This window comes from Zootermopsis nevadensis, unplaced genomic scaffold (genome assembly GCF_977971745.1).
Source record: "Zootermopsis nevadensis isolate Lab colony 2312 unplaced genomic scaffold, Znev_1.0 Znev_ptg000003l, whole genome shotgun sequence".
Classification (NCBI taxonomy): domain Eukaryota; kingdom Metazoa; phylum Arthropoda; class Insecta; order Blattodea; family Termopsidae; genus Zootermopsis; species Zootermopsis nevadensis.
Window position 1 is genome coordinate 7999791 of NW_028259135.1, and position 10990 is coordinate 8010780.

General features: G+C 37.7%; 1 long non-coding RNA gene across 5 annotated transcripts; it reads right to left on the minus strand.

The window, feature by feature from the left end:
- Positions 1-977: 977 nt before the first annotated feature.
- Positions 978-8226, minus strand: LOC147874963 (uncharacterized). 5 transcript variants are annotated; one of them, XR_015533515.1, is made up of 5 exons: positions 6325-6435; positions 4445-4561; positions 3384-3442; positions 2055-2174; positions 978-1523 (listed from the first exon to the last, which is right to left on the minus strand). It is a non-coding gene; the product is annotated as an uncharacterized LOC147874963 (long non-coding RNA). The 5 variants fall into 5 exon arrangements; XR_015533513.1 differs by lacking the exons at positions 978-1523; positions 6325-6435 and adding an exon at positions 8019-8226 and having other exon boundaries at positions 1861-2174; XR_015533511.1 differs by lacking the exon at positions 978-1523 and having other exon boundaries at positions 1861-2174; positions 6325-6449.
- Positions 8227-10990: the final 2764 nt, after the last annotated feature.

Sequence of the window (10990 nt, forward strand, 5' to 3'; positions counted from 1 at the left end):
TACAATTGTGTCATAAGTCCGAGCGTCCACTGTGTCATTGTGAGTCCGGCCGTTACACTAACCTGACTGTACAGACGGCGTGTTATACTGGCTGGAGCTACCCTGGGCAACCATCTCTCGTGGACACAAGAGGTCCACTGACGCCCAACCAATAACCAGAACAAATTAAAAGGGAGATCGGTTACAACCGTCAATGTCAAAGAATGCCATGAGCATCACTTTTTCCTTGGATCGGACGAGGCGTGATTACTTTGGTCGGGGAGACGACGCTGTGTGCCACTCGGATGACTGCATCTTCGTCTCCGGGTCATAGGCGAACACCCATGACTCATCACCAGTGACGATCTTTGTGAGAAACGTCGGGTCCTGCGTACTTTTCTCAAACAGATCTCCAGCGACCATATTACGACATTCCATCTGATCCGTAGTCAGCTGCCTCGGAACGAACTTCGCACTGACACGTCTCATCTTCAAATCGTCGGACAGAATAGCATGAATGGATCCGTGAGAGATACCAACTCCGCGATGGTCATCCTGCGATCAGATAGAATCAGTTGTCGCACTTGTTCAATCGTTTCCGCGGTTCTGGATGTCGAAAGCCTCCCGCTGCGCTGGTCATCCACCAACGTCTCCTGTCCATTCTTAAACCGGGAAAACCAGTCCTAAACTGCGGATTTTTTGTAGTGCAGTATCACCATGAACTTGATGTTCGCACGCTGTTCGAACTGCGATATTGCGCCGAATGACCGACACCCACGTCGTTAAAGGAGTGCAAGACCGGATATTCTCATCCTTCGACAGTCATCACTTGCGCTTCCTCACAGGCCTAGAACTGATCCTCCGTGCACACGCCATAAGTTTATATATTTTGTGTGGAAATATATTTAATAATATACAGAAAAGAGCAGAATTCTCACAACATACCACACTCCCACATTCCAGTAATCACATGACCCAACCTACTTAAAAAAACCATGTGGACAGGAAATGCACTATATTTTCAGACTATTAACAGAACAGATACATCAAAATATACAAGCATGAAAAAAAAACTGTTGACAACTGAACCAAGAAGTAAAATAACCAAGTAACTGTGAGCTTTCATTATCCCACACTTCAGTCAGAAAATAATGAAGTCTATTTGAAATAAAAGTATTACTATAACAAACTCTGAGGAACAACTATATGCACAACCAACATGAGAAATAAAAAATCATTATAGATTCACAAAACTGTATCATCACAAGCAAAACAACTCAGAGTTATTTCTTGCCCTGCAGGAACTTAAAACTAGTTATAACTTGGTTAAGTTAAATTAAAAACAAGTCTGTTAAATGGTTTGACAAAATAATGGACATTTTGTTATAAATTATGAAGAATTCCCTCGATAGTTCTGAGGCAGCAAGTGGCTGTGATGGTGGATATCTCTCTGCCATTATGGCTAAGGCAGTAGGTGGTGGTGGGGGCACATTATCATCTCCATCTACATGTGCCCACCTTTCCTTATCAGGATCCTACACTATCTGTAACAGCAAAAAAGTCCTTCCTTTACAAATTTTAGCTCATTTTACAAAAAATGCTTTGCATCCCACATTGGACCAATAAATTACAATAATGTAGTGGCAGTAACCAAGAGTTAATTCTTTTTTCATCACAAAGGGAAAGATAAAACTGTCAAATTTCATATTCTCAAATTACGGTTAAATAAAATTATTATAACACCAATGAATAGAAAACAGATAAAAAGTGGTGCTCTTGTGCATTTGGTAATGAACTTCAAAGTTCTATTTAAAGGACAGAGAGCTTATTAACTAACTTCCTGACCATTAACTGATCAAGAAGCAATCTGCTCATGAGGGTTGGTTTTAATAGTTAACAGGCAGTTCATCAGGAGGAAGATGAGGATGGCATATATTTGTGAACAACAACAATAACAATAATAATCTGTTGCATAACAGCTCCAGAGAGCGAAAGCTGACTAGCTGGCCTCACGTTCCCATGCCTAAGTACAGGTGAACGATCATCCAACCAGATATATATTGCTTTACACTTACATCTCTTATGTTCACCTCATTTGAGGGCTGGACACGAAATCTGTTCCAGATTTGTCTGAGCCAGCTCCAAAATCCTCCTGATGTTGGTGCGTCAAAGTGTGTTGTCATGCACTGCATATCCTGCCAAACACACCCACAAACCACAGAGACAGTTATTCTCAAACCAATCAAGATGCAGGTCTGCAGAATCTACACATGTAGAACATTCTAAATCAAACATTCTTTAAATAAAGCAAACAGAATGAGTCCCGTTTCATTGCTGCTTACAACAATATCTTGGGGGGGGGGGGTGTTTGCACCTGATACATAAAGCTGGAACACCTTTCTAAAAGTATCACAAAAATAGACAAGGCAGTAGAATCTGAGGTTCTCATAGCAATGAGTATGACAATGGCTGTCTCCTGGGCAATTGCCCTGAAGATGGAGGCAGCTAGGATCCCTGAAATATTAGTAAATTTCTACCAGATTACATGGTACTACAACCAAGAAGATGGCCATTTTCATCCCCACATATATGCCATATAAACAAAGTTGGACAACCAGTATTTTGAAGAAATCTATAAAATAAGTTTTATAAATAAAATCAATTACAATAAAGTGGGAATGGAGGATATTACATAAGAAGAAATTGTGATTTACAGCCTGCCTCATATTGATAGTTAAATAGAATATGTTACAATGTGCTAGGCTTTAGCTAGGGTACAAGCAGACAAAGAAAGTACAGAGAAATGTTGTGGGGACACCTCTTAGACAGTGGCCATTGGAAGACTGTGGACAGATTGGGAGAATAATACTGAAATAAGCTTTTTATAAATTATGCTTTCAAACTACATTGTTACACTAGCTAGTAAGTATAATGACTGACTACAGACTGGATAACCCCAACAGGGGCAGAGGATTTTTCCTTTAGCCTCTGCATCGAGACCAGCTCTGGCACCCACCCAGCCTCTTGTCCAATGGGTACCCTAGTCATTTCCAGGGGTATAGCACAGCTGGAGTGTGACACTGACCACTCACCCCTACCTAGTACAGAGGTTAAGAATAAGTAGGAGCTATACCACCTCTCTTCCCCAAGCACCTAAATGGCCTATAGTCAGACAGCTTTACTTTGCGTTGTTAGGATGTAAGAACTAATAGAAATCCTGAATGACTTCAAAGTTACCCACTCAACTGGACTTGCCACAGGAAAGAGCTAACAAAATGTTGCCAACTTGACAAGATGACAGTGTTCTAGGTAACTTAAAACAATGCACACTTGATCTTCAATATAATAAAACACTGATCTCCAAGTGCTGCAATATCCTTTCAACATTACTAAGCTATACTTACACATGACTGTTCAGTTGTGGCTCCTGTCAAATAATCTGTTGGAGCATCGCTGCTTTCAACTGCAAAATAAAAATATGGTATTTCCCAAGAAGTTCCATTATGCTGCTGTACCAGTTCAGCACATTATATAGCATTCCCTTTTATTATATTGACTTCAGTGCAAACAAGTTCTCAAAATTTTAAAAATCAATTTTTTTTCCTTCAAAAAATTGCTGTATCTACATTTCCGTATGTAGATAGCTCACAAATGATGGAGTCACTCTCCAACTGTACACTCTTTCTGACTACTAGGGTTGTTATTTTGTTTGAATACACAGTCAAATTCACATTGAACACTGTATTTATATGTTGCTAAGAAGATGGCATGCTTCATGTAGAAGTAACAACTGGGCAGCACAAGCTGCCTCAACATTATTTAAGAAATCAGTTATGAGGAAGAACAGAAACACATTTTACTTCCAACTGTTGGTGATGCAGCAGATCCCTCTGGGCAAATGCTGGGACATTATCTGAAAGTATACCATAACTATACCTTTCACATCCTTCCCAATTCATCCTACCATTCAATTCTACATAACCTGCACAGCTGAAGACTTGTTAAAAACACAAATACTCAAACAGTAAATCAGAAGATGGCGATGCCATTGTCGTCATTGGCAAAAACCCTTTTTGAGCCACAGCCTTCCTTAGAAGATTCGGCCAGATTTGTGTATTCCTGGCTATGCTTTTCCAGTTTCAAGTCCTTATTTTGTCTGCCAGGTCGTCATGAGCTAGACCACCCGGTTTTCACTTCTTTAGATTTCGCAAGACGTTTTTTCACAGAGTAAGGTCTTAAGCCTTCCACCCAATTCCCAACCTGGAGGACCAGGTCTCTGTATTTATGTCCCCCAGTTACAGGGTGGCCCAGTTATACTGCTAGGCACCAGGTTCCTTTTTCCTTGCCTCCTATGACTCCCAGGGGTAACTGTGCAAATATTCTAACCTGCCTCTACACAGGTCCAGAACATACAATACCTCAACCAAAAGCCCCTATAGTAAAATTTGAAACATGATCCACTTACCTTGGGCAGGTATCATAATCGTCACCGCTTCCTGTGGTGCTATTACTGGTGGAAAGACACCTGGTGCAGGATAGGTTTCTCTTCCTTCCACGAAAGCCACCACATACCTCCTGCTTCCTAGAAACAAAATAACAGTACTATACTACTCAACCAGAACAGCATGTAATGATATAATAATCAATCATCTTATACTTAAATAATATTCCTTATTTGTAACAAAATAATTCAAAAGAAATCCCTTTCTGAAACAATAAACGTTTTCCACACACATTTTATCATACAAAACCATTCTCTGCTTCAAAAATTGTGACTCTTCTGAACCACAGTGTTACCACTTAATATCATGTGTGTCCAGATGCATGTAAGATAATATAATGAATTTATGTAAATTTAAGAGTGTGCATGTATTTTCAACAGACAATATTGATCTTCAGAGTTGCTATACTGTGTAAAGCCACAGGCAATGCAATTGTCTTATTTTAAGCTGTGTGTGTCTGATAAGGAACAACAGCAACACAACAGGAAAGAAAAACCATTTCCACGAAAAACTCAACATACTATGGAATAGTGACAAGTCTTGGGACTCAACAAACCAAATTACCAGTATCAACTTTGAATATTATACTCAAATAACATCATGTCAATGAAGAAAATATTTAAATTAGTAAATGTATTGCTTATTCTGTGCAAGTTAATCCCTCTTAAAATAATGATCCAGTCATTGAGGTTATACCATTATTTCATGTAAACAATAATATTTCTCTTAAAACTCCCACATTTCTTCCATTTCAGTACTATGATAAGTACATAAATTTAGAATGTATTTTACAGGCCTACAATGTGTTTTATATTCCAGTTGCATCACCTTTAATGTCCATGTAGTTAAAATATGTTTGGTAAAGTAAAGTAAAGTTTGTCCCACTATACGCCATGTAGGCGTTTGGGGTGAGCGGAGGTATAGCTCCTCTCTTCCTTGACCTCGGCACTAGATAGGGGTGAGTGGTCAGCATCACGCCCCGGCTGGCTTTACCCCCGGGAAAGGACCCCGGTACCCATTGTAGAGGAGGCTGGGTTGGCCCCAGAGCCGGTCTGGACGCAGAGGCTAGAGGAAAAATCCTCTGCCCCCGTCGGGGATCGAACCCCGGCCGTCCAGTCCATAGCTAGTCACTATACTGACTGAGCTATCCCGGCTCAAAATATGTTTGGTACTTTTCATAAATTTAATATACTTCCACTTGCAAGTGAATTTATACTCTGCTTGCTATCATTTGTGGTGGAAAGCATGGATAAATTTAAAAGAAATACAGATGTACATAATTTAAATACAAGATGTAAACATGATCCCTAAGTGCCAAATGCTAACTTTACTAAATATCAAAAAGGAGTGTACTATACAGGTATCAAGTTATTTAATAATCTTCCACCAACAATTAAAAGTCTAAATTATGATATAAAGGTATTCAAGCCTGCATTGAAAGATTACCTCCTTACTCACTCCTTCTATTCTGTAGACGATTTCATCTCTGCTGAAAATGTTTAAGCTTTATATCCATAATCTACGTATTTGTAAAGCAAGTTTTGTATTTATATTTAAAATTCTGAGATTTATGTATATTAATTTGTAAAATTATTTTTCGTACTTGTATTGCAGAATCTGAAATTTATGTACATTGATATGTGAAATACGTTCATGTACTTGTGTTGAAAGTTCTGAAGTGTATGTATATTGTATGAAATTACATGTTCTACATCCTTTGGTTGAGTCCTAAGAAGGATCTATGGAATGTAAATAAACTCTACTCTACTTTCATTTAACACGAAACCTTCCATTTTTCTACAATTAATTTATTGTCCAGTTATAACTGAATGATTAATGTTACCTTAAAAAGGGAAATGCGGTTAAAATCTCCAGAAACAGAATCAAAAATCCCTGGTTCTAGAATGAATTTTCGTTCGCTAAATTCTCTTGTGACGTCCACCAATTACAGCAAAGCTAAAGCATCACGTGAGTGATGTTGGGGCTTGGCAGCTAAGAGACCAACGCACGCCATCTCTGAACTAAAACCTGATCCATCTTTCTTTTCTGTACCCAAGACAATAAATCCGTGGCGTAACAGCTCCAGAGAGCCAAAGCAGACTAGCTTGACTGCAGGCCTCACGTTCACGTGCTTAAGCAGAGGTGAACGATCCAAGATATTTTTTAATAAAACATGTGTATGTACTTGCATAATGGCTACTTCACTTGTAATCCACGACAAGTGCTGTGTTCAATACGTGCGTAATACGGGTAAAAACATGATTTGAAACAATTTCGGTAATTAATTTATATAAAATATGTTGAATTAATATTATGTTTCCCTAAATTAGAATTAAAGTGATGATGCTAGCTGTTTGCTGTAGGAATAATTTGAAACTAGTGGATATATTTGTGGGCAAAATGAATAATTATTGATTGCTTTCACCATGAAGGCAACATTTCCAGTCACTATCTCTTGAAATCAAACTGTTCTGGCCTCAATTTTTGAATAGTATTCATTTGATAGTTAGCCTGTAATACATAACCTTGACAAGTGCTTTAGTAAAACAGTTAATACTGAAGTGGTTTACTAATTATTCACACTACTCTTGTGGCCTTATTTGATATTACTTGGTGGGTGATTAAAGTTTAATTGCAAAAGTAGCATCAAGGGGATTTGGAAAAGAATAAATAAAAGCTTAAATTATTTTTGGTTGATTGATTGGTTTGATAGAAATTTTCTAACCTAACTATATATTATGTATGAGGCTTTTTGTGCTGAATTTCTGCCCTATTCAATTCAATAATTGAATTGGTATAGAATATAAAAGAGATTTATCGTGGGTATTGGCTAGTGGTGATTCAGTAATATCTGAACTTCTTGTTAGTTTACTAGCTGTCAATAAAGGGTGGAAAATGATGGTTAGGTCTGCATAACACAATATAGATTTACTTGCAAACATTAATTATTAACAAAGTGTAACAATGATGGTGGTAACAGCCCAGATTTATCAGTGATGATTCTGTATATAACAAGGTTTAAATTCAGAAAGAATGCCTTTAAAGTGTATGGGGAGTTGAATGAAAGAAAGGTTATGTTTGAAAAACATTGATAAGAAGCTGCTGTTTTTGTCAGCATGAATAATCCTAGAATGTTTTCTAGACACTCCTATAGACTTATGGCATGAACCTACACTGAACAAGAATGTAGGATTTAAATTCCATGCTACAGGCTGCCAGTTACACTCCAGGATTTGAAACATATCCTTCTACAATATACAGCGAGTTGGAAGACACATATGGCCATTGAAGTCTAAGTAATTCAGGTATGAGAATAGATTTATAAGTTATGACATTTTCTGTAAAAGCCTGTTTTCTTCTGATGGTTGTAACTCCTAAAGAGTTAAAAGCAAGTGGTGCTCATCACTAGTTATCTTGAAACCAGTTTACCTCTGGTTAAGAGTGATTTGATAAGTAGCCCACCCATAGTGTGGGCAACCCAGAAAATAGAAGATGACCCAAGGCCATCCCGTGTTAGTTTCTTTGTCAGTTCCTTACTGTTATATTCCTGGTCCTTCTGCAACTAGACAGGATGAGGCACTCAGAGAGGCAGCAGCTCCACCTGATATATTATCTTTTAAAGTGTCCTCTTCCATCTCGGAGTTTTTACATTTGCCAGTGCCCTGTTCAGACTTCCACACCTGTCTAACCTTTGATGATTAGCAGCACGCTGTGTGAAGACAGAAACTGGTTCTCTCAGAATGCACTGTGGGCACAAAGCTTTATAAACTTTCACCAGGCCGTGCATGAACCTACCACTTATGATATCTGCAAGATATGTAGATTTATTATTTTGTCTACCATGTAATGCTAAAAGGACTTGTTTGCTGTTAATCATAGCTGGGCAGATAGTTAAGCTAGGAGGACAGCACCTGTCAGTTGTTCGATACCCAGTTGCAGGGACGCTATGAATCGGGTGAGGCATCCCTTGATGCTGAGGACTGAAACATGCCTGTGGTGTCAGCTGCTGATGATGAGAATACACTTACAATTCACAGAGAAAATTTAAATAACTCAAGGTGAAACTTGCCCCATCTACTGCAAATCTGACATCGACTGCCCACAAACTGAATTCAAGTCTGCGCAGTGAGAAGATGGAGAGTAATGGCCTGAACTAAAGCACGATCGTAGCTTATAATTAACCAACAGATTTATGTAATAAATTCTTATGTCCCCTTAGGAATAGATTTAGTTAAGTATCCAGTTCAATCTGTATCACTTAAAATGTGCTTCTGTAAAATGTCCTTTTGTGTTATCCTCCCGTTTCCTTTTTTGACTGGTAAGTTTTCTTCAACTGAATTATGTCACATTTCTTGTTTCTGCTTAACCAGTTTATGCTTAACACCAATATACAACAATGGTATTTCATTAAAATAAACAAACTTCTTGGACATTACCCATCATGCAAAGTGGAGACAGTTGTGTCTATTTTCACAACAGTGAGACTTCAAGTTCCCATGGTGGCAAATAAGAGAATGCTTTTCTTCTGTGTTGGTGCTGTGTGTAGTTGGGTAGACGTCACCCTGATGATGGAGGCAGCAAGCACACCTGAAAACTAGGTAAACTTGTATCACTGTATACGGTGCAACAACCCAAGAGACAGACACACTCCAGCAGAGTAGGTTCTGCCTGAGGACAGAGACAGATTCCAGTCCTCGAATGGGTGCTTTTTAATTCAATGGGGACTGTGGATAATGCCCAAGAAGTTTGTTTTCTTCAGGACATGACATCACTTTATAAAAGAGTGTTTTAAAGACCACTGGTATCACTGAAATCAGCAATGGATAAGTTTTGTTATATGAAATTGTTTCTTGAAGTTACGGCAGACCTTTACTACTTCCAATATTTCTATGAAAATAGTAGGAAAGGAAGAAAACAGAGAATTTAAGTTGGAAGTTAATTGACAATGGCCGAGTTTGGGAAAACGTGGTTGTACCTGGATAAAAATGAATTTTGGAATTACTTGCAGGCCTGAATGTGAAGTGATCGTAAATATGATGGTAATGAGACTCTGGAGTTATCAGTGATAATACTGTTCATTTTAAGGTTTTAATGAAGAAGAGAGAGCAAAAAAAAAAAAAACACAGGCAGTTTTTATATATGCTGTTCAGGAAAGGTAGCCTTACTTAAACTTGGGTATGTAAAATTTCTCACTTATGTAGTAGCAGCAAAATTCATGTTTCTGTACTTCAGAAACAAGCTGATGGATGACTGATTTGGTTATCAATAATTTTGTAGAAAAGTTTTGTTCTTCTCTTCTGCAGAATTTCCTATGTCAGGTTTTACCTACTTCATTTCCCCAGTTTTTGTTAGAGAATTGAGAACACTGTGTCATGTTAATTTTGCATGTGACTTTGAAATTTTCTTATTTTGTGATTAAAATCTGTACCCAGACCTTCTGTCTGTAGTATATGAACCAAAATGTAAGAATCTGTTAACACAGGAATAAAGGATTTTGAGCAGAAAGACCTGTTACTATCATGAATGTACCTCACGACAAAATGAAAGTCAAAAGTTACATCCAATATTAGGTGGCTCTTGAATGTCACATAGCATCACCTCATGGAGGGCACTTTAACAAATCATTTTGAATGGCCAGTGATGTGATTTTGAAAACGGTGGTCATTCAACAGAGGTCATGGTCTAGCAGTTGCAAAGATTCTATACAATTATTTCTGTCAAGGGGCAGCTCAAGATTATTCACGAGTTTGTTAAGGGCCCCTGAAATTCCAAACATTTCACAATTTTTTAAACATCAAGCATTGCCAGCAAATTGCGTTTGATGTTTCCAGTCTGTATGTAGAAACGTTGAACGCGGAAGTCCGGGTAGCGTTGTTCGTCTATTTGAAGCGAATTGTTTGGACCGTTGATGGCAGGGTGTGGTGCAAGGAATAGTGTGAATGTGATTATATTAAAAAATAACGAAGTTTCTAATTAGTATTCATTTACATAGAATACCTTTAATATTAATTGACATTATTCTGTTGTTGTAACTAGGCATATAAACATACAGGTAAGAAACGAACTCCGCCAATATATATATATATATATATATATATATATATATATATATATATATATATATTCCGTATACCGAGGTTCTACCAAGTTAAACCTTTTTACATTAATCTATACTAAATACGCATTTTTTTGCCGCAAAAATAATTTCAAAACTCAATTTGGATTTGGTTTTAATTGTATGTTGCATGATCTGAACTGAGGCTATTCATTCTATTTTTGAATAAAACAATGTAGGTTATATGCGCCTACTTGATTCTAACGTACCTTTCTGTTTGTGTTGTACTGCAACTCTTTCCGTTTTGAGCAACACTCGATGTAGAGTATAAAGAAGAATGATGTTGGTTTTTGTTTCCAAGATCTTACTCACTTACAGTCTTTTAAAATCCCCTTTGTTATTCTGAGTATCAAAGGTATTTTCTTCAAATTTATTTTGTGTTTTATTCTCAAGG